General features: G+C 50.4%; 1 long non-coding RNA gene across 1 annotated transcript; it reads left to right on the top strand.

The window, feature by feature from the left end:
- Nucleotides 1-6,801: 6,801 nt before the first annotated feature.
- LOC123283337 (uncharacterized) lies at nt 6,802-20,703 on the top strand. The gene is made up of 4 exons (XR_006523975.2): nt 6,802-7,934; nt 8,669-8,778; nt 10,853-10,984; nt 19,973-20,703. It is a non-coding gene; the product is annotated as an uncharacterized lncRNA (long non-coding RNA).
- The last annotated feature ends 1,942 nt before the right edge of the window (nt 20,704-22,645 follow it).

Below are 22,645 nucleotides of genomic sequence, written 5' to 3'. Positions count from 1 at the left end.
AGTAATTGGGCCAGGATCCTCTGTGGTGCTCCAAGCAGGACTTCCCAGCTCCCAGCACTAGTCGGGCCTAGGAGAGATCTAAATAAGTGACTTCCCAGGGACCTTCAGGAAGCCTCTACGCCACTCTGGCCAGGACAGCAGCCACAGTACACACACACTCCCCATACCATCTAGTCCCCCACCTACCAGACCAATCTTAGGTGTGCAAAACTGACTTGGGCCTGCTTTTCTGGAGGAAGCGAGGTGGTGAAGGTTCTGGGGAGCACGCCATCCTAGCGGAGAGGAGTGGAGGGATTGGAGAGTGAGAGAACATTGTGGCTAGAAACCAGAAGCAAGTGGAAGGGCTTGTTCTTATCTGCAGAGCTGTGTGCACCCCCACGAAGGTGGTGGGGAGAGCCATAGAAACCAGCAGAGCCACTCTCCTTCATTCCTGCCCAGGCTGCCATCCTGGACCTGCCATACCATATGGGGACAAAGAGCACAGCAACCTCGAACCCAGGGAGGCCCAAGGGGAAATTTGGCTGAGTGAGGAGTGGGCAGTGTTCATCCATCCCTCATCTGTGGCCCCCTTGGACCCGAATGTTGGCAGGAGAGGAAGACTCTGAGTCCAAAGGACATCGGCTGGTTCCTCTGTCCCCGCCCCTCAGGCCCACCAGGTGACCACGCCGGCCCTGGCAGGCTGAATATCGGTGGTGGACATAAGGTTCTGGCACAACTCTGGGTCTTCAGCAGGTCTCCCGCCTGCACCGGCTGCAGCGTCCAGTACCCGGCCCAGCGAAATCCGGAAATGGCCTCCCGGAACCGCAGAATTGTCTCCTGCCGGAGCAAGTCTGACTATCCCCTCCCCTCCCGCCGGACTGGAGCCGCCCAGCCCGCACCTTCTTCGTTTGGTACTGTTTCTCTCCTCCATTTGCGTCTTTAGGACGCACGTTCAGTGCCCCCCTGCTGCAGGATTCCAGAGCCGCCGGATCCGAGGGGAGACTGGGGCCTTCTTCTCACCTCCCAGTTCCCGGGACTCCCTCAAGAGGCTGCTGTGCCCGGAGGCTCCTGGAAATTTTCTGGCCACAGACTGTCCAGCTAAGGAGCCGAGGCAGGAGAGTGGAGCGGCTGCCGGCCCCAGGGCACAAACCACTAAACCAATTCGGAAATCCAGATTCTTCACTGCCGTCCCCCACCCCCTCTTGCAAGACAAACGCAAGCAAAATTAGGTATAACACACACCCTCCCCCAAATACCTGCTATCTCCCCCATCTTCACAAACAGCTAGGGCTCACACTCCTAACTTCGTGGGCGAATGCCGCCTCAGCCCCGCTGCTCTCGGACCCTTTCCAACGAATCGGGGACTTGCAGGGAAGTGGGCATCCCGCATGCCGGACCCGGAGCGCTGGGCCCTGGCGCCGATTGCGGGCGGCCACCGGCTACCGGCACCGGCTGCCCGGATACCGCGCCTGCTCTCCGCGCTCGCTCCAGGCCCGGGTCGCGCGCTCTCCCGCGGCCCCTCCCAGGCACCCAGGCCCTCCGGCCAGGCGTCCCAGGGGTGCCAGACTCCCCAGGGCACGGAGGCCCTCAGAGCCCAGGGACCACTCAAGACTCCCCTCCCTCCGCCGGAAATTCGTTGGGACTGAATCTCGGCGAATCCCGCGTCGGCCGAGGGCCGCGGCAGCGGAGACAGGCTGGGATGGCCGCGGGGCCTGCCCTGGGCAGGTGGACCCGCACACCCCGTCCCGAGTGGGGCGGCGGCTGCAGGGGAGGGGGCTGCAAGGGTCACAGTCAGGGCCAAAGACCCGCAGCAGGAAGCTCACGACTCCCGGCCTGCCACCGCGCCTGCCAGAAACGGTCGGTCTCTGTTCAAAAATAGCAAAGTAAAATTATCCGTATAATTGTGCGTAAAGGTGCGGGGAGAAGAGAAGAGGAATTAACGAACCTGTCTGGGCAGAAAGGCCCCCTTCCTTCCTTAGCTTGAGTGAGCCGACTGCACTGACCAAATTCCCGGGAGCGAGCCCTGAGCGCCCGCTCAACCCTGGGGCAGGGTGCCGAGTAGGGGTGGCCTGCGCCGGCCCAGAAACCCGTGCCCGACTGGGGTCCTAGAGGCCCCGTGCTGTGCCGGGGTGGCACACAGAGAATCTGGCTCAACCTGTTAACTATAATAGCGGCTTTGTGTGGCCAGATCTCTCCTTGGGGGCTGTGCGGGCACGGCCTCAGCACTGCCTTGTGACGCCCCCACTGTGGTGGCAGGTGTGGGGTTTGCCTTGGGCCCAGGACTCGGGCGTCCTGTTTGTGGTGTGAGTGACTCGCAGGTGAGCAAGGTAGGTTCCAGGTGTAAGAGACGACCAAGCAGGGAGCTCCCTCCCGCAGTGCAAAGCTGGGGCAGCTGGGGATCAGCGGCCATGCTATGGCAGGGGGAGCTGTGGTCCTGGGCCTGCCCCAGGGCCCCTCAGGCCTGATGTGGGAGGAAACCCCCTCCCTCATGCTCTGCTCCTCCTGCTCCCCTTACACCCACCTTCACACACTTCTCACTTCCACACAGCCCCGGCGTCCGGCTCCCCAGCAGCTCCTCACTGTCCAAGGCGCTGCCCAGTGAGCTCAGAGTCGAGCCCCGAGCCCCACAGCGGCACTGCTGCCTGGGCGACTCACAGGAGCCGCCTCCCCTTTTCCCCGCGTGGCTCAAATCCGCTGCCCGTTGTGGGACCAGGGAGGCCCCGACCCCGCTCACCTGCACCCACACCTGGATTCCTTATCCTGGAGACTCCGATAGGAACAGTCTGAGGGAGGGAGAGGGCTGGAACCAGTTCGGATTTTCCAAGGAGCTCAGAGCTGACTCGGAAGATAGTGTGTGAAATGGATGATGCTAGGGGGAAAGGGGGGAGTGGAGGGAGCGATGCGGGACCCATGTTGTGTCGAGGAGTGGGTACAAACTCACATCCCCTCACTCACAGCCTGCATGGCTGTGTGCAACCTCACATACCTCCTCCAGCTATGCAACGACTGGGGCGTGCACTGTTACACAAGGGGAGCCACAGGTGTGCGGTGCTAGGCACACACACGCACACGTAGTCTCCAAGGCTGGCGTTCGCAGTTACTCTCACAAGCTCACGCCCGTCCGGGCCCCACCAAACTCCTCTGGCGGTTACTCGGCGGCCACCCCGCCTCGGGAGCTCCTCTCCTCCCCACCGCTCCTCCCCGAGCCGGGAGGGAGGAGGGTCTAAGCCGACTTAGGGGGTGGGGATTGCCTCGCGCGTTCTTTAGCTTCCACCCTGCAGCTCGGCGGGCAACCGCACCCCAGGAGCCTGAGGCTGGGCTTGGGGGCGCTGCGCCACCCGGGGTTCCGGCCGAGGACCCTAGCAAGGCCCTTCTGGTTCCCAAAGCCTGCGGAAATCCGGCCTCCTTGGGTGTGCGAGAAGGTTGTGAGCGGCGCGGGGGCGTGGGGAGCGCGCCCCCTGCTTTGTGCCTCCCTAAGGGGAGGCTTCGGTGGGAGCTGCCGCGGCTCCCTCACGTTTTCCGCCCTGTGGTCCCAGAGCCCACGTATCTTCGGTTCCTGCGGGAGGAATCGAAAGACCCAAAAGCTGGAGGCGGTGGCGGCGACTCAGCAGCCTCTCAGAAGTGGGAGCCGGGCCAGGGGCTTCAACGCAGAAACGCAGGACAAGTGAGTTCCGGGCGCCCTCTAGGGGCCACGCGGGGAGCGGCATCTCGAGCCGAGGGCCTGGGAGCTTTGGGTCCGAGGGACCCTTGATGGAAAATAATAGACCACGTGGAAAATAATAACGACAATCATATTAATACGCAACATTGTTGAACGCTTGCTGTGATCCAGGCACTTCAGTAGGTTTTAGAAGTATTAATACATTCCTAACAGCCACCCTATGAGGTAGGTGGTACTTTTATTCCGCTTTATAGACAAGAAAAATTGAAGTCCAGGGCAGTTAAGCCACTTGCCTAAGAGCAGGCGGCTGATAAAAGGTGGGGCCAGTATTCCAACCCAGAGTCTAACCCTGGAGCCAGCATCTCTGGGAGGGATGGGGGAGTCCAGGGGTGTGGTGGATTTGGGGAGGACTAGGACCCCACCAGCCCCCTCAAGGGATGTCTCCTTCTGAGGAAGGAGTTCTTAGCTCAGAGGTCCTCTGGGAATTTGCCTCCTAGGACTCTGGAAAAAATGCTTCCAAGTCGCTCCAGTCCACTGGGCCCCCTCGGGCTCTGCCTGCCCACCGTTCCAGGACCTATTTGGCAGCACTGCCAGGCCTATGAGACCTCCTCCTGCCCCCCACACCTATCCAGCACCCATCCTTTGGGTTCTCAGCCTGGGCTTGTCACCTCCCAGGAGCCCTCTGGGATTGGAAGGGGGTTCTGTGCACTTCTTCCACCCCTCCTCCTCCCTCTCTGGGTCAGCGGGATGGGAGGACTCAAGCAGAAAATAAGAAATAGAAGTGAGTGAATCACACTTTATTAGACAAAGGACTAGAGAACCAGAAAGGAGAATCTTTCCGCTCCTTTTCCATCTGCTCTGTGTAAAGCCTGTAGCTGGGGGAGCCTGCTCTGGGCTGGAGGATGGAGAAGCGTGTTGGGGTGGATAGGAGGGTGCAGCCTGAAGGTCAGAGCATTGGCAGGGGTTTTATGTCGACCTGTAAGCAGTAAGATTCAGCCAGAATATGGAAAGAAAAGAGAGCACAGCTTTCCCTTCTTCTCTGCCTCCTCCAGAGTACTAGAGGAGGTGAGGTTAGGGGGAGTGTCCCTGGGGAGGTTCTTTTATATACAATATAGGAGGTATTCATTTATATATAAAGAGCTCCTGCCAGTGTCTTAAATCTTAACTTGGGCAAGAATCCCCTGGGGATCTTGTTAAAATGCAGATTTTCATTCATTATGTCTGGGCTGGGCCTGAGCTTCCACGTTTAGAACAAACTTCTGGTGGCACCGAAGCTGCCTGGAGGACCGAGGTCTTAAACTACCACCCTTTGAGATCTAATCCTGGGTCCTCAAACTTTCCTGTCAAATATGGCCTGCAGTCTTATTTTATTTGCCCAAGAGTATTTTTTTCCATTTTATTTAAAGAAATGAAGAATACAGACACAGTTGATGCCTTCTGATAGGGTGTTTTAAAATGCACTCTTCAGCATGCCACAGGCCTCACCGCTCCCTGTTATCTTGTGTCCTGCTCCTTCCCTGTCACCTGCTTGGCCCCTAGATCTCCCATTCCCCCTCCTTCTGCACCTGTCCCTCTTTCTCAACTCCTCTTTCACTCCCAGGCAGCTGCTGAAGTGGCTTTGGACATCAGCCTGGCTTTTGAGCTCGGCCTCTCTGCTTTCTAACATCGGGCAAGTTGATTAAATTTTCAGAGCCTGCAGTTTCCTTGCCCAAATTATAGAGCCAACCCTTTCCCGGATTACCGAAGTGACTAAGGAGATAACGCAGGTAAAAGCGATTGGCTTTTCGCAGGTGCTCCAGAAACAGCGCAGGGCGCCCCAGGGTGACTTGACTTAGTTTTTCTACGCCCCAGGCGGGATGAGGCGTTAGGAGGTGGATCCTACAAACTGCAGGAGACCCACCCTCCCGCCTCTTTCCCAGACGCTTGATTTCCCGGGGAAAGTCGCGTGGCTGCTCTGCTCGCTGAGCGCTTTCCCTCTGCAACGACTCAAAGGGAGGCTATTGCGTATTTAGGTGCCGCGCTTCCGGAGGAGCAGATTCACAGACGCCCACGGGGGCGGGTGGAGAGAGAGCGGGTCCAGACCCGGGGAGTGGGTGGAGACCCGCGACCCGAGGGAGGGCACCTCAGGGGAGACCCGCCCAGCCCCAGAGGGCCAGCGCCTGGCAGGGTGGGGCCGCTGCAGAGCAGTGGTGACTTCCCACTCCTCCCCCGGCACACACACACACACCTTTGCACGTGTGCACGAGCACACACTGTCCCTCTGTCTGTCAGACTCTCGGGCTGGGTCTAGGGCTGACCCGTGCGTTCACACGGGGGGCAGTCGTGCTGCAAGTCTACACGTTTACCCCCTCCTTCCTCAAGATCTCTTCGTTGCACACCAGGGCCTGTCCCCAGATCTCGCCCCTGTGCTGGCCTCCAGTCCAGGGAAATGCAGAATCGCATTCATTCGCCTACCTGTTCCCAGGTGGCCACATGGCCACGCCTGACGGCACACGGACTGGGAGGCAGGTCCCACAGGTTCATAGAAAAAACACGTAAGGGCCTTCGCGGCGTCCTCTGATTGGTTCACTTGCCGTCAAGGGAAAACCAGCTTCCCTGGGTTGGCACACTTTTTCAGGAGCCAGTCCCGCGAGCTCAAGACGGTTGTACCCTTGAACCCATCTCATATGCATAGGCTTTGACTTCTCTCCCTTTCCCATTTCAGGCCAGAAGTTGGGCGCTTTCTGGTCAGGGCAGGGACTGCATGGTTACTGCCCTGGGGAGGATTCTGTAGCGAGTTGGGCAGGAGGAGAGGGAGAGGACGGTTTGTTAACCCCACAGAAACCCCAAGTCGACTCTGCGTCCTCAACTCCTGTGCTGGGGTGGGGGGGGGGAGTGAGGTTCCAACCTTGCGCTGCGCGCAGGGGCGCTGGTTCGCGAAAGCGCCTCGCATTGGGTTTACAGCGCTGGTGCGACATCTGCCCGCCTAATCCGCATGGGAGAGGCTTCCAGCGCAGAGAAGTGAGGGGGCGGTGGTGTTTAAGGGATGTTTCTCGATGAGGGGTCGACCATTGGAAGGCCTGGGGCCTTCGGTTGCACAAACGGAGCAGTTCAGGGGAGGCCCCCCCCTGCAACTCCTGAGCCTTCTACCCAGGAATAAGGCTGTCCCTTCCACATAGCAGTCCAGCTTCCTCGCTTGTCACGGGTGTCACCGCCAGTTCACAGGAGTTCCCAGGACTTCAGTGAGCCCCCGCGCCGCGTGCAAACTTGCAAACGGGCACCTGCTTGGAGCTGCCCCGCGGTGCGCCGGAGACAGCCGAGGGCGTGGGGAAAGCTCTGTTTCCTGCGGGCGGGCCGCCTGAAGCCGGCGTCCAGGACGAAATCTCCGCGGAAAGCTCTGCAGGGACGGTTAGTGAGCGACTCCAAAGCGTCCACCCACCCCCACCCCGCCAGCCACAGGGACTGTCGGGGCCCAACAGCAGGGGACACTCCCGAGGCAGGTTGGAATTCGCCAGAATTGCGAAAAGGGTGAGAAACGCTCTCTTATTTTGAAGCCCAGCCCCAGGGATCCTCGATTCGGCAAATAAACAGGTTCCTGGGGGGAAGGGACATCTTGCACCGCGGCTCCCTAAATCTAGTCCTCTGGGGTGTCGAGGGGCGGGTTGGCCGGAAAGAAAATGCAGCCTGCGTCCACCTGCTTGGATCCGACCAGTCGGGAAACTCGAGCCTCCATCCAGCTCGGACTGCGACTCTGAAGGCCAGGCTGGTGCGGTCCTGACTGCATGGTCCCCACAGCGGCTGGATAATTCGGCAAACCTGGCCCTTTCTTCAGAGGCGGGTCGCTCCGCTCCGCCGTGTGGACCTGAACGCGCCGAGCTGTGAGGGAATCCGGCCACCCTGCGCTGTCCTGGGCGCCTGAGTGGCGGCGCCCTTGGCTCTGGCAGAGAAGGGCTTGCTTTGTATGCTCCAGGGACACGTGTCTGAGGCAGCTCAGGCCTCAGCGAGATCTGCCATCTGGTTTTCCTGTGGGCTTCATCCTTTCTTGGGACCTAAGAACCAGCCCGGGCAGGAAAGTGCAAGAGCCCTGCTTTTTCTGCCGGTCCGGACTGTCCCCGCCTCCAGAAATTGTGGAAAATGCGCGATTGTGCAGAGGCTGTAGGGGCTTCGGGCCCTGCCCTGCCCAACCCGGGGACCTTCCGGGCCCTGGATTCGCTGCTGTGGGTTTCCGGGGGCAGAGACTCACCAGCAGCGCTCAGCCCGCCCCCGACCGGTCACCGTACTGTGCCGGGTATCCGACCTGCCCAGACGAAGAAAGGTAAGCTCTTGGAAACCCGCAGGAGGGACAGGGTCCTTTAGGTCAGGATTCATCCTGTGGCCAGCAGGAGAAGGATGCACGGTTCCAGAGCGAGAACCTGGAAGGAGAAAGACGCACTTTCCCGGGGCTCTCTGGCACAAATATGCACCACCCTGAGCCTCTTTGTCTCTAGTGCTACCTGTGTCCTGGGCCATGTGGGGCTCCAGGAGGACCTGGGGGGGGGGCATTACTCCACTACCGAAAGATGACAGCCCCAAGGGGCCCCTATGGGATCAGCCGGCTTTACTCTTACCCCCTTCTACCCTCCAAAGAGTTCTCCCATCACTTGGCCAAGCTTGCAGCATCCGTGAGGGATCAGGGAAGGACAAGGCTGAGAGGAATTCTGGTGGTGTTCTTTTTCGTTGAGAGAAAGGCCCCGGGCCCCCTCCTGTGTCACTGGGAAGCTCTCCTGCAGCTGTGCTGTGAGGTTTGTCACAGTGAGCACTGCTGCCTCCTCTTCACGTTCCTGGCAGTGGGCAGAGCTAACCCAGCCCTGACCGCTGCTCCCAGAGAGCTGAACCTGCCCCACATCGCTGCCTTTATGGCCCTTGGCCTAGGAGTAGGGGGTGGGAGTGCTGAGTCCTTTAGATCTCTTTCAATAGCCACCCCAGTTGTCCTGACAGACGGGTCTTCTTAATGACCAGAGTCCACAAAAGGGACCTGTAGGAAAGAACATCCCTCTCTAATCCTTACAGGACGGAAGCCCTTCTCGCCTACATGCAGTTCAGAGACGACTTCTCAACCCTAGCTTGCAGAGAATAGTCTCCTGCCTTGAATCCTGGATTTGCCTCACGCCCATCAAGGTGTAAGTCTGGGTTCAGCTAACTGAAGGGAAGAATTACTTTATTGCTGGGATACTGGGTAGTTTATGGGATCCACAGGAAGGCTGCAGAATTAAGGAAGATCTGTTTCAGGAACACAAGGTATTAAGGCCTGGTTAGGGCGCTGCTGCTGGCGTCCTTGTCACTAGATTCTTGGCATGAATATACTATGTGCAATTTTCCCAGTCTCCTTCTATCCCTACTAACTTTATTCCCTCAAGATTCGAAGCTCATGTGGGATCATTTGATTGGCTAAGCCTAGGACACAAGTCCAGGCACTAGCTGTCAGAGATGAGGAAGGGACCAACATAGTCTCTTAGGTTTCTATGGGAAAAACTAGAACTCCTCCACCAATATTTACCTTGTTTGGGGAAAGTCTCCCCAGTCAGGAAGACTGTTCAGATGCTAGGTTGAAAAAAGGAAAATGATTGGGGCTGGCCTGGTGGCATCTGGTTAAGTTCGTGCACTCAACTTTGGTGGCCCAGGGTTTGCAGGTTTGGATCCTGGGTGCGGACATAGCACCGCTCGTCAAGCCATGCTGTGGTGGCGTCCCACATAAAGTAGAGGGAGATTGGCACAGATGTTATCTCAGTGACAATCTTCCTCAAGCAAAAAGAGTAAGATTGACAACGGATGTTAACTCAGGGCCAATCTTCCTCACCAAAATAATAATAATAATAATAAAGGAAAATGATAAAATCACCATAAAATGATAAAGTCTACCCCTTTGGCTGCCTAATATCCACATATGCCTTTCTTTCTAAATTTATAGTTCTTTCCCCCACAAAATGCTCTCATCCAACATCATGCTAGCATCACTCATACAGAATGTATTCAACTTGCTCCTGAGGGAGACAATCCAAGTCCTCGTAGCTCTAAGTTCAGAATCTTCATTCTCTTCCTCTTCTAGTTCCGTTGGAATCCTGTCTCAGACTTCTGCAACCTGTGAACTAAACCAGATTGTAAAATTAACCATCATCACACAGAACAATAAATACAATAGCAAGGGAATTAGAACTGGAAGAAAATACAAATTATTTAACATATATAAGTGTCTAACGTGACAGAAGGTCAAGAGGTAAAAGCCATCATCTTTCTTTTTGCAATATGAGATTCTGTTACATATTTATGATGTCTCTGCTCCTTTTTCCATTGTTTCTTTTGCCTTGAGCCAACACATGGGCTAATTTGCATTCTGTACCCAGAGAAGAAACAAACCTTTATTCGTAAGGGATTTGAGCCCTTGATGCTCTTGCCTATGAAGGGTTGTGGGGTCTTCCAGTAACTTTTACCAGCGGACATAACAGCATTAGGAGGCAGCTCAAGGAAGCCACTTGGTTCCATGAGTACTTATTTTTGCCCATTGTGTAGAGAAAAAAAATGCTATTTGACCTTGATATTCAGAATTCATCACCTTGGCCAATCCCATAATCCTCCTTTTTTTGTTTGTTTGTTTTTTGGGTTTTTTTTTTTTTTTTTTTTGGTGAGGAAGATTGTCCCTGAGCTAACATCTGTGCCAACCTTCCTCTATTTGGCATGTGGGTCGTCGCCACAGCATGGCTTGAAAGTGGTGTGTAGGTCCACGCCTGGGATTTGAATCCGCGAACCCTGGGTCACTGAAGTGGAGTGCAGGAACTAAACCACTGTGTCACTGGGCTGGCCCTGCATAATCCTCCTTTAACCTGTTCATCCTTGGCATGAGCAACCGGAAGTGTCCCGGTAGCAATTTCCGCTTCCAATTCAGTAAAAATATTGTTGTTTCTCCTGGTGGGAATTTTCTTCCCTCAAGGATTTTCTAACCCTAATCCAGCAGAAACAAGAGTCACAGGAAGTGAGGGGATCATCTGGTACTTGTAGGAAGCGCCACCCCCTCTTTTTGGACCTGTATAATTGGGCTATAGAAGAAATAATATCCTTTGTTAATCACTAGCTCACAGCACATACTTCATCCTTGAAGTACTGCACCACACCACCATAAAATACTAAATTGTTCTAACAAAGAGCCTAAGAACACAACTACTCAAACATGATAAAAGTTTATTTTTCTCCGACATCCAGGGAAGAGAGAGAGCTTTGCTCTATGACACATCTGGAGACCCAAGCTAATGAGGAAGTTGAGCCATTCTCAGTGGGTATCTTCCAAGTTATCAGTCCCGGCCTGCAGGAAGGAGAGGGGGCAGCAACTCCAAGGTAAGCTGTTTAACAAGACGACTTAAAAGCTGTACCTATCGATTCCACTCACATTCTGTTGAGAACCAGCTACAAGGGAGGCTGGGCAGTGTGGTCTCTAGGTGGACATCCATATGCTCAGGAGAAGGGGAGAATGGGTCTGAGGACACAAGCTGTGCTGTCCGCTACACCGTTCCATGTATCTATAAAGTCAGCTGCTTCTGGATGATGGAATACATCAATACGATGAGTGAATCTCAGGGATATTAGTCGGTTTTTCTAACTGCAGAATGAGTTCTTATTAAGAAGCAATGTTGTGTGGGAAATCAGACAGTTAGAAGACATAGAGTAAATCTGTGGACGATAGTATTGGCAGAAGCTTGATGCTCAGTGAAGGCATAGCCAAACCTTCCACTAGATACCTCACTGGTCCCTCTTGTGTTGTAGAATAGTCTGTCTAAACCATTAGCCACCGCCCGTATGTTTGCTGCAGATCCTTACCTCAGGCCATCTCTCCCTCCAGACAGAGTGAGCCACAAAGGATACTGTCCAACGCTCTGCCCACTGGGAAGGCTTCTCTTCTCTGTTGTTTTTCAGAGCCATCCCTGAATGGGACTGTTTCTGACCAGGGTTGGTATATTGTACTATAAACTAGACTTGCAAATTTTCTTCTTCCATCATCTGGTGTTAAGGTATTCCCCATGAGATGATAGATGTGGAGTGAGGGGTGGCACACTGTGGTATGTGTGAGGTTGAGGCAAGTTGGCTGCCTATGGTGAAAAATATAAGGAGACACTCACTCTCAGGGTCACGCAAGTACTGGGTCAGCACTCGAGTGAGTGCCTCCATAAATTTTACACCTTAGGCATCTTGCCTACCTCACCCTAGTCCAGGCTTAGTGAATGGCCTGCACAGGACGCTTACTTATGCCTTCAGGACCTACTTGGACCGGATTCCACAGATTCCACTTCCACTCGATGATGGACACTAAAGGGTACAGCCAGCACATGGCTGGGAAGATCAGATAGCAGCCAGCTCAGTTCATCTTGGTGGCTCATGTACACTGGTGATTTATAGCAGACTTAGTCCCCCTGCAGTAAGCAACTATTTTCTTTCAGGGGGAAAAAAAAGGCTCTTGGTTCTTTACAGGGCCGTGAGAGGTGCCTCCACTGTAATTCCTCTACTGTGACGTGCCACAGGCTCCATACAGCACCCTTCTGTGCCATAGAAACTGAACTCTCTCCAAACCTCACCCGTGTTCTGCCATCTCTCAATAATTAAATGGAGATGGCGTAGGAATCATCATCTTCTCTTTTGTAGTCTTCTCTTTTGTAGTCTTTTGTAGTATAATCTTTGCAATTCCCGTAGGAGGTAGCTTTTGATCTGCTATTTTAGTAGGAAGTGAATGCTCCAGGGGCTTCCATTTTGCCTTTCCAACTACCAGATTGCCAATGTGTGGTTTTTGCTAGTTCCTGAGGATAGAAAGGAAGATAGCTGTGGACTAGGTTTAGTCCCACTGGGCCCACTGTAAGGAAGATTGAGTGAAAAATTATCTCATGAGCTCCATAAGCCTCCGTTCTGACTGATGGGCCATGGGGTGTTCATGTTAGCTGAAAGCAGCGGCTGATCCTCTCTCAAAAGGGTGAGTATTTCTCTTTCTCTACAGCTTAGTTCCCCTGGGAATGGTTGAGGATTCCTTGGAGGAAGGTCACGCAAGTTCAATATAGTTCTGTGGTCAAGAACACAGGTCTGGAGCTGGACCGTGTGGGTTTGAAATCTCTCTGTGTCTTAGTTTCTTAAACTGTAGAATGGGGGCAGCAGTACCTACTTCACAGGGTAGATTTCCCCCCCCATAGTCAAGTTTGAGGTATAGTTTGCAGACAATAAAGTTTACCCTTTTTAGTGAATAGTTCTATGAGTTTTGGCAAATGCATCCATTTGTGTAACCACTGTGGAAACTCACAAATTTTAACAGTATAGCGTAGTGAATGCCCCTTTTGGTGAAGCTGGCAAGAGGTGCTCCAAAACCAACCTGGGAGGGGCAAACAGGGAAGGCTGCCTGGAGGAGGTGATCTCTCAGCTGGGTGCTGAAGGGTGAGGGGGAGTTCACACAATCAAGATATATAACATTGCCATCACCCACCCCCAAATTCCCTCATACCCCTTTGTAGTCAACCCCTCCCTCATCTGCAGTTCCTGGCAACATCTGATCTATTTTCTGACCCTATAGTTTGCTTTTTCCAGAATTTCGTGTAAATGGAATCATACTGTGTGCAGCCTTTTGAGTCTGGCTTTTTTCACTCAGCATGATGCAGTTAAGATTCATCCATGTGGTTGAGTGTATCAGTAATTTGTTACTTCTTATTGCTGAGTAGTATTCACTTGTATGGATGTATCATAGTTTGTGTATCCATTCACCAGTGGAAGGCCTTGAAGGTTGTTTCCAGTTTTGGGCAATTATGAATAAAGTCAATATAAACATTCACGTTCAGGGTTTTGGGTGAACATAAGTTTTCTTTTTCTTGGGTAAATAGCCAGGAGGGGGATTGCTGGGTAATACAGTAAGTATGTACATACAGATTTATAAGAAACTGCCAAACTGTTTTCCAAAATGGCTGTGCCATTTTCTAATTCCACCAGTGACGTATGAGAGTTCCAGCTATTCTACATCCTGGTCAACATACTCGGTGTGTTCAGTTTTCAAATATTTAACCATTTTTAGGTAGTGGTATCTTATTGTGGTTTTAATTTGCGTTATCCTAGTGATTAAGATGTTAAGCATCTTTCCATGTGCTTATTTGGTAAAGTGTCTATTCAAATCATTTGCCCATTTAAAAAATTGGATTGCTTGCTTTCTTCTTATTGAGTTTTGAGAGCTCTTTATATATTCTGGATACAAATCCTTGGTCAGACATGTGTTTTGCAAATATTTTCCTCCAATCTGTGGCTTGTCTTAATTTTCTGAGCAGTGTTTATTGAAAAGCAGAAGTTTTTAAATTTTTATGAAGTCTAATTTATTAATTTTTTTCTTTTATAGATAGTGCTTTTGTTGCCTTTTCTAAGAAATCTTTGCCTAACCCAAAGTCATAAAGATTTTCTCCTATGTTTTCTTCTAGATGTTTTACAGTTTTACATTTAGATCTATAATCCATACAGGGTTAATTTTTGTATCTGCTGCACAATATTGATCACCTTTTCTTGGTATATGGATTATAGGGTAGTTCTAAGGATTAAATGGATTGATACATGTAAAGCAGTTGGAACAGTGCTTAGCACATGATGAAATTCAATAAATGATAGTTATAATTATTAAAGAACATTCTTTTGCTGCTATTACAGAATTCCTCACTAAGGACACTTAATCTTCCTTTTACTGAAGGGGCTTTGGATCTATGGAATGACTCAGGTCTGGTAATTGAGGAAGGTGCCTACGTTCTCCATCATTGGGGCTTAATATCTATCATCATTACTTACTTACCTATAAGTAAGAGAGACCTAAAATAACAGTGACATTAACAAGATAGAAGTTCATTTCTCTCTCATATGACTGTCCAAACATAGGCTGTCCAGGGCTAGTATGGTGTCTCTAGTCCACAAGGCAATCCAGGGACCTAGGCTCCTTTTTATCTTGTTTTCTTACCGTCACTAGAGTATTGCCCTTGTCTACATTGCAAAATGCCCCATAACCACTTATATATTCTGAGCATCAGGATGGAGAAAGAAGAGGAAGAAGGGTATAACCCCTGCCTTTAAAAACACAACCTGGAAATTATACATATTACTTCCACTCCTATTGGTTGGACCTTAATCACATGGCCATACTTAGCTGCAGGGGAGGATGGGAAATGTAGTCTTTATTCTTGGTAGCCATGTGTTCCGCTAAATATCAGAGGTTCTATTTCTATGAGCAAGAAGGGGAAAATAGATGCTGGAAAAACAATTAGTATTCTTTGCCACAGTGACTCAACTCAAGGCTCTATTTACCAGTCATTACCATTTTAAAAAAATACTGAGCAAGTGGCAACTTTGTGGGCTATTTTGATTCCAGGCACTTGGAGGAAGCAAAAATAATTATGATAGTCAGGGGTCTTTGTCCATTGGGTACCTGTCAGCTCTGCTGACTAATCTGTTATTTACGTTCATTTGCCTCTGCTACATAAGTGTTGCTACTTGATCTAAAGTACACAGAGTTCTTCATTTTCTGTGAGACAGAGAGCCACACACTACCTCCCAATAGCATCCCCAGCCTACAGAGAATGGCTTACTAAAGTGCTTTTTGGTGCTTCTGTAATCTCCTTCACCAAAGTACTTTTTCAAGTTCTTTGAGAAAGAAACATCTGGGGCCCTTAACAGGGACATAATGGGTGGGTGGTCAGTTTGCACATAATAAATCTTTTCCAATGTTCTTATCTTCATAAGTCTCCAGATTCCTTTGAGGTTATACTGTTTCTGACATTTAACTTTAGATCAGGTTGAATTTAATGATGTATGGACACTCATCAAGGATTCTGAAGTTGGTGTTCTAGTTGGAGCAGCTAAGAGTCCAGGTTTCCGTCAACTATCTACCCCTTCAAACCGAACCACCTCCAAATATTGGCATGCTGGGATTTGACATATCTGGAGAAAATATTAGATAGGAGGGGTGAAGCATGAGGATGAATGATGTCCTCTTGCAAAGTAACTGAAGAAGAAGTCACAGCATCATCAGTCAAGGGAGGACCATTGCCAGACAATGGGGAGGAGCTGCTTCAGCTGGGAAAGGAGGCTCAGTGAGAGCTGAGGGTTTCCTCTGAGTGTCTCTTACATAGCCCTATTCCAGTTCTTGGGGTTCCAGTTTTTTCTAATCAATGTCCTAATTTTATGACTGTGATTTGTCTAACATTATAGTTCGAGAACCATTAGGATTAAATTCCGAAATTGGTTTTCATTTATGTCAGCACTGTTGCTACAAGAGATGAGGTATATATTCAGCAATGACAGAAAGTCTGTGGGTTTAAGTCATTACTTTGAGCTGAGAATTTAGGGCTTGAGCTTGTTATCCAATTTCTCTAAGCTGTCCTGTGGTTTTAGAAGCAGATACTCTGTCCCATATGGTCTAACGCCTGTCCTCAGTGGACACTTCATTCTAAGTGGCCACAGGTAGTAATTTAATTAGCTGGTTTGCATTGTATGGCATGGGCTATCAAATTCCCATTCCTGAATCCCAATAGACCTACAGCCCTAACTAAGCCACATAACCAATCCCTGCTTCCACCATTCACGTGATAATCTTTTGCGTGCTTTCATTTGCCTGGTACCAATTTATGTACCAGTTAGGGTTCTTGGTAGCAAGCACAAAAATTAACTTTGGCTAGCCTAATGATAAAAGAGTAAAGAGAGTTTTGTGGAAAGATTTTGGGTAGCTCATAGAATCCACATAAATCCCAAAGAACCAGTGCAAGAACCAGGAAGACAGCAAAAGCAGCAAGGTCAAACCACAAGAACATTCTGGCTGGGAATCCCCACTGGTGTCTCTGCCACCAAGCACTCAATGCTGCTGGCACTGTGTTCCCAGCCTCATTGTCCCCATTTTGAATAATTTCCACCTGTCCCTATAGCTTTAAATCTTCCTGGATAGGAGCATTAATTGGCTCAATTTGGGTCATGTGCCCACAGGCTAGCTGATAGTGGAGTGGAGAGAGAAAGCTCCAGGTCTTTGCTTTTCTGGTGGCAAGTGAGATTCTGCCTCCATCCAGACAAACACAAAGGAGGGTTCCTCCAAAACTGGAGGGTGTTCAGATGTGGAGTAGCTGGACACACAGACACACACACACACAAACATAGCTGTTCACCATAGTTGGGAACTTCCTGGTTTTCCTTTCCTTAACCATACAGCCAAGAACCCTTCTCAACTTCAGCCTGTCCTTTCATCTAACCCAAGCCACTGACAAACCCCAGCCCTGGAGTCACCTCATGCTTTCTCTCCTCACCGGCCAGAGAGCACTGATGGAGAAATTCACACAACTAGAGGACAGGTAAATCTTGGGATCCAGCTTTTATTGAATCTCCCCAGGGCTTAGAAACTCTTTTATGTTAGATATCATAATATTTACCTCTAAAAAAATAAGATTCTTTTCATACATGGCTAAAATTAACAATAATTCTTTAATAGCATCTAATATCTATCCCACATTCAACTGTTCCCCAAATCTTTCCAAAGGAGGTTCGGAAGGAGATCTTTCTGTAAGGCAAATATGGTTATATTACTTCCTTCATTAAATTATTTTAATATATCAATATGGTAAAATAATGTAAATAGTACAAGGTGTCATGGAATAAAAAGGGAGAGCACCGCTCTTCCTCCTCTCCTTTCTCTTCTCTCCTCTCTTTTCCAGCCCAGTCCATTTCTCCAAAGTATCCCCAATTGTTGATTTCATGTGTTTTCTTCCAGTAAGTTTTCAGATATCCACATCAAGCAGGTACGCATATAAGTATATCCTTAACACAGAATACAAAGGGATCACACCATGCAGTCTCACGTGACTTGCTCTATGCATTTGATAACCTATCTTGGGCATCTTCCCATGTCAGTAAAAATAAAAATCCTTCAGTGGGTCCTGTGTCTGTCTCTCACTGGAGAACCCTCTCTACCAAACAGTATGCAGCTCCTGGAGTGCACTGCACTCTCTCATACCTCTGTGGCCAGGGACATGTCATTTCCTCTGTCTGGAATGCCTTCTCTTTTCTGGGGCCCAGTAAACTCTTACTCACCCTCTGCGAGCCTTCCCTGCCCTCAGGAAAGATTTAGACTTTTTTCCCAGCTCTCAAAATGCCCCCGGTATTCTTCTCTCATCACACTCATCACAGGGTTTTATGAGTACTCGTTTACTTGTCTTCTCCCACTAGACTATGAGCTCCAGAGGCCACCGTCTGACTCATAACCAATTCTGTCCCAGTGCCTATCTCAGGGCTGAGTCAGGAATGGTGCTTAATAAATGGTTGTTACTGGGCTCCTTCTCCCATCCACAGAGATCAAGAACATTTCAGGGCAATAGAAATGCAAGAACACTGCCCTCCCCATGTCATTCACTCAGCAGGACTACGGGAGACAAGACTTGGAGAAGATCAAGGACTGAGATTCTCCAAGGCTGATTGCCATTGAGGGGGAGGCTCTGAGTGAAAATGAGCCAAGATCTCCTCCTCTTTAGGACCCTTTCGGGTTCTTCCAAGTTAGGGTCTGTGGACTGAGGGCACAATTTTGGTAAGAATAGTTGGGGACTTGGGTAACAATGACCCCGTGCCCACCAGCCTGACCTTAGCATTTCGGGGACCAGCAGAGTAAGAACTAATGAACAATGATTTTATCTGGAGAACAAGGCCTGTTTAACCAAAACAGATATCTTTACAGTTGGTGGAGTAGGGAGGGTCCTTCTTCCCTGAGACAGTAAGGCTGGGGCTGGGGAAGGTGGAGGAGGGGAGGGTGGGCCAGTTGGGTTGAGTCCATGGAATTTCTGGGAGGGAGGATGGAGTTCCACCATCAGTTGGAAGGTGTGGTAGATACTGTGAATTAGCCCATTCTACATTCATCCAACCTTCTCTTAGCATGCATTCCTCTCACAAGGCACAATCAAGGTATCTTCTGGGGCTGCAATCTCATCTGAAGGCTTCAATGGGGAAGAATCTACTTCCAAGGTCATTTGCATGGTTATTGGCAGGATTCAGTTCCTTTTGGGTTACTGGACTGAGGACTGAGGACCTCAGTTTCTCACTGGCTGTTGGCTGGTAGCTTCTTTCAGTTCCTTGCCACATGAGCCACATGAGCCTCTTTATAAGGCAGCTCACAACATAGTAGCTCACTTCATCAGAGCAAGTAAGCAAGAGAGGCTGAGGGAGAAAGCCAGATTCAATCCATGGTCTTCTTGTAACCTAATCTCAGAGGCAACAGCCCCTCACTTTTGCCATATTCTGCTCATTAGAAGCAAGTCTCTATGTGCAGCCCACAGTCAAGGGGAGGTGATTCCACAAGCAGGGGGGAGATTACACAGGAAGCAGGGATCACTGGGGACCACCATGGAGACTGCCTACCACACCCCTCACTTGTAAGAGGCCCCAGTACCAGGGCTAACTCTCTTTTCTTCCCACATGCACCCCTACTCTCTCCCCTATGACCCTGGCCATACAAGCCAGAGCCTCCCCACAGCCCTGGCTGCTTCACCTAAGCGAGGATCCAGGACAACCTCAGAAGGACTTTGGTCTCAGAAGACAGGGACCCAGAACTCAGGTGTCCGAGCTCATGGAACAGAGAGGTGTATTTGGTATGGCCATTGTCATTGGTTAGCAGACAGGCTGGATATGGGGCCAGACTGGGGCCGGGAGGCACTGTCTCTTCTGGGGCTGGTCAGATGCACAAGGCCACCAGGCCATAAGTCCAACTTGGAGTCTTTCTCAAATGGTGGGGGGCTGCAGGGTTGGCTCACCTCAAGGGCCAGCCCTGCCTAAATTTGGCTGAGTTTAGGCGCCATTTGCCAGGGTGCTATTTTGAACATCACTGTTTTAGTTGCAGAGAGGGGGGATGTCTGGGAACTTACAGAAGTCTGTGAACCTGGAGAATGAAGAAAGTACAGTCGTTGTAATTTCTCTGTAGGAATGATCTCAGCCCATTTCGATGGACCTATTTTTCTTTCTCTTCTTCTTTTTTTTTTTATTAAGGTAACAGTGGTTTACAACATTATATAATTTTCAGGTGTACCTTGTTATATTTTGACTTCTGTATAAACTGCATCCTGTTTGCCACCAAAAGTCTAGTTGCCACCCGTCCTTGTACACTTGTGCCCCTTTATCCCTTTTGCCTTCTCCCCGCCTTCTTCCCCTTTGGTAAGCACCAATCTGTTCTCCTTATCTATGTGCTTGTCTGTTTATCTTTGGTGGACCTATTTTTCTATCTCTGCTCCTCCCTTCGTTTTTGTTTTTGTTTTCCAGATTCCCATTTCTCTGACTCCATGTCTCTTCTCTTAATTTCACACCCTAAAGCCCAGGGCACAGGATACCCACCCCGCCTCCCAGATTGAGCCTCCACTCTCTGGTCGGGGGCAGCAGGATTTGGGAGGACTCTTCCCCTCTGCCTTTAGCACCTGAGGCAAAGGAGCCGTCTTGAAACTGCCCAACAACTCAGCACCAGAAGACCGGGAGAGGCCGGCAATCCTGGGTCTTCCCACGCTGCATCCACAGAGATCCACAAGAGGGCGCTCTCCGCGCTACACCTGTTCCTAGACTCTCCCACGGGCCTCCCAGAACGCTACTCAAATGAAGACTGACAAATGGGGCAGAAAAACGCCGCCCAGAAAGGCTTGGGAAGGGTACACTCCAGAATGGAGAAGAGTGTGGTCTACATGAGTCCCAGCATCCACGCAGAAGCTTGGAGAAGGTCGGTCCTCAGACCAGTTGTCAGCCTCGGGTTTCCAGAGACAGAATGGCCGGCGCTCCTTCCATGCCCCACTCACTGTCTCTGCTGATGCACACACTCCTTCTACAGGGGACGGCTTACTATCCATCTCTGTGTCCTCAGGGCCTGGACGAATGAATGAGCAAACAAAGTATAATACTTAAGAGGCTTTGGTCCAGATATATGTGCACATGTGTGAAATGATATGTGTACAAACATATTCATTGGAACAGTATTTGTACTCTGAAAAGACTGGAAAAAACTTAAATATTCATCAATAGAGGACTCGAAAAATAAATTTTTATATATCCATCAATGTAATCATGTGCAGCCGTGAAAAGAATGGGATAGCTCTAAATACATTGATGTGGAGCAAACTCTAAGATACATGGTTAGGTGTAAAGAACAAGATGCAGAACAGGGCCCATGTTAGGCTCCCCTCCACACGGACATATGTAGGGGAGAATACGTATGTCTGAATATGTATAGAAAAGCTTGGGAAGGACACCCAGGAAAATTATAGCTCTGGTTCTCTGGGGAGAGCAAGAGTGCCTGAGGGAGAGGGTGAAAGGAAGGCTGACTTGTCACTGGGACCGTTTGAGTTTTGTGCTGTGTGAGTATATTATTTACTCAAAAGAAATTTTAAGAGTACACATTTGGAGCCACAGACTTGGATCACCATCCCAGCCCTGCCACTTACCAGCTGTGTCATCGTGAGCAAGTTCTATCACTCTTTGAGCCTCAGTTTCTTCAGCTGTAAAAACAGACGGTTGGAAGTCTTCCCAGTGCTCTGAGAGAATGCCAGAGATGTTTCTGTGGCTCATTTGGGGAGCCCAGGGCTTTGCTGGCGCTGCTGCCATCTCTACCACTACGTACAGATGATGAACGAGGAGAAATCTCTGACCAGGAGAGGCCAAGGTCACTCATTAAAACCCCACAAGAGGCAATACAGTGAGAGATCGACAGTGTGATCCCAGACCCCACTGATCTTGGCCCCAAGTTTGGAAAGCCAGTTCAAATGTCCTCTTGGGGTTCACCTGCTGGGTGACATTATCTGAGGGACCCTCTTCAGCGACCATGCCCAGGACCAGCCCTCAGGGACTCGGTCTCAACACCAGACAGTTAAGTCATAAAATTCCTCCCTTGTTTCCTCTCTCCCTGTATCTTACCAGTGGAAGAATGGTGCAAATACAGAGGAATATAATGTATAGTCATCCAGGGTTTTGCGAGGGGAAGTTCTTGAGATTTCAAGGTTAATGGTCCTTAGAGACATTCTCCCTAAAGTGGGTGGCAGCTTGGAGCACTGCATAACTCCAGGCTGTGATGTTGACTCTGTGTTCAAGCTATGCATGCCAGGAACACTCATTCATCATTTATTCATTTGACCAAAATTAATTCAGTCCCTTCTCTCTGTGAGGGAAGTAAAGAAGAGTAAGCTGCCTGAGGAAGTTACGGTCCATTGGTGAAGGTAAACAATTAGATAAACTAATCACAGTAACATGCAACAAGTGTCAGAGAGACAACTAGGCTTTCTAGACGTACCAACGGGAGGTCCAGGACCCGGGGGCAGGGGTTAGCAGGCTCCTCTGAGAGAAAGTGAGGCTTCAGCTCACGCCTGAGGATAGAAGTGGAGGACAAGTGCTGGGGAAGAGAAGCAGTTTTCTGCCAGCTGTCGTGAAGGTGAGATGGGGGATGTAAATGGCTAGTGCAAGGTCCTACACACTGGAAGCACTCATGGGTTCTAGACAATACAGGAAGAAATTTCCCCGGATGCCCAGGCCTGAGTTCAGGGCTGCCATCACCCTGAAATGCCACAAGGGGGAGCTCATCCCCCATTATTGAGTGTTGGGTCCTGTCCTTCCAGCGCAGAGTAGGCGTTCTCCCCAGTAGGGGCTGGTTATTCACACTTACAAAGCCGCGACAAAGCGCCCCCAGACAGCCACAGCCAGTGCTTAGTCTAGTGTGTGCCAGAGCCTAAGAGGCTCCTGACCGCTTTGTCCTAGTGTTTTCTCTTAAAGCCCAGGTGTGGTCCCTCTGAACTCTCACCCCCTCAAAATAGCTCCAGTTCCCCCAAATAGCCAATTATTGTTCTTTTCACCCTTCCTGGTTCTTCCCACCCACACCTTGGCATCCACAGGGCCCATCGCCTAGAGCAGCACCGGTGAGGGGAGGCACTGCCCACTGATATCTCTGGGTCATCTGGGCCAGAAGAGTTTCATTTTTCTGTGCCTGTCAAGCCCCAGCCAGACTCCCAGCCCCTC

The sequence above is a fragment of the Equus asinus genome, chromosome 2 (genome assembly GCF_041296235.1).
Source record: "Equus asinus isolate D_3611 breed Donkey chromosome 2, EquAss-T2T_v2, whole genome shotgun sequence".
NCBI lineage: Eukaryota > Metazoa > Chordata > Mammalia > Perissodactyla > Equidae > Equus > Equus asinus.
Note: the sequence above shows the minus strand (reverse complement) of the source record. Positions and strands in the feature narration are given on the sequence as shown.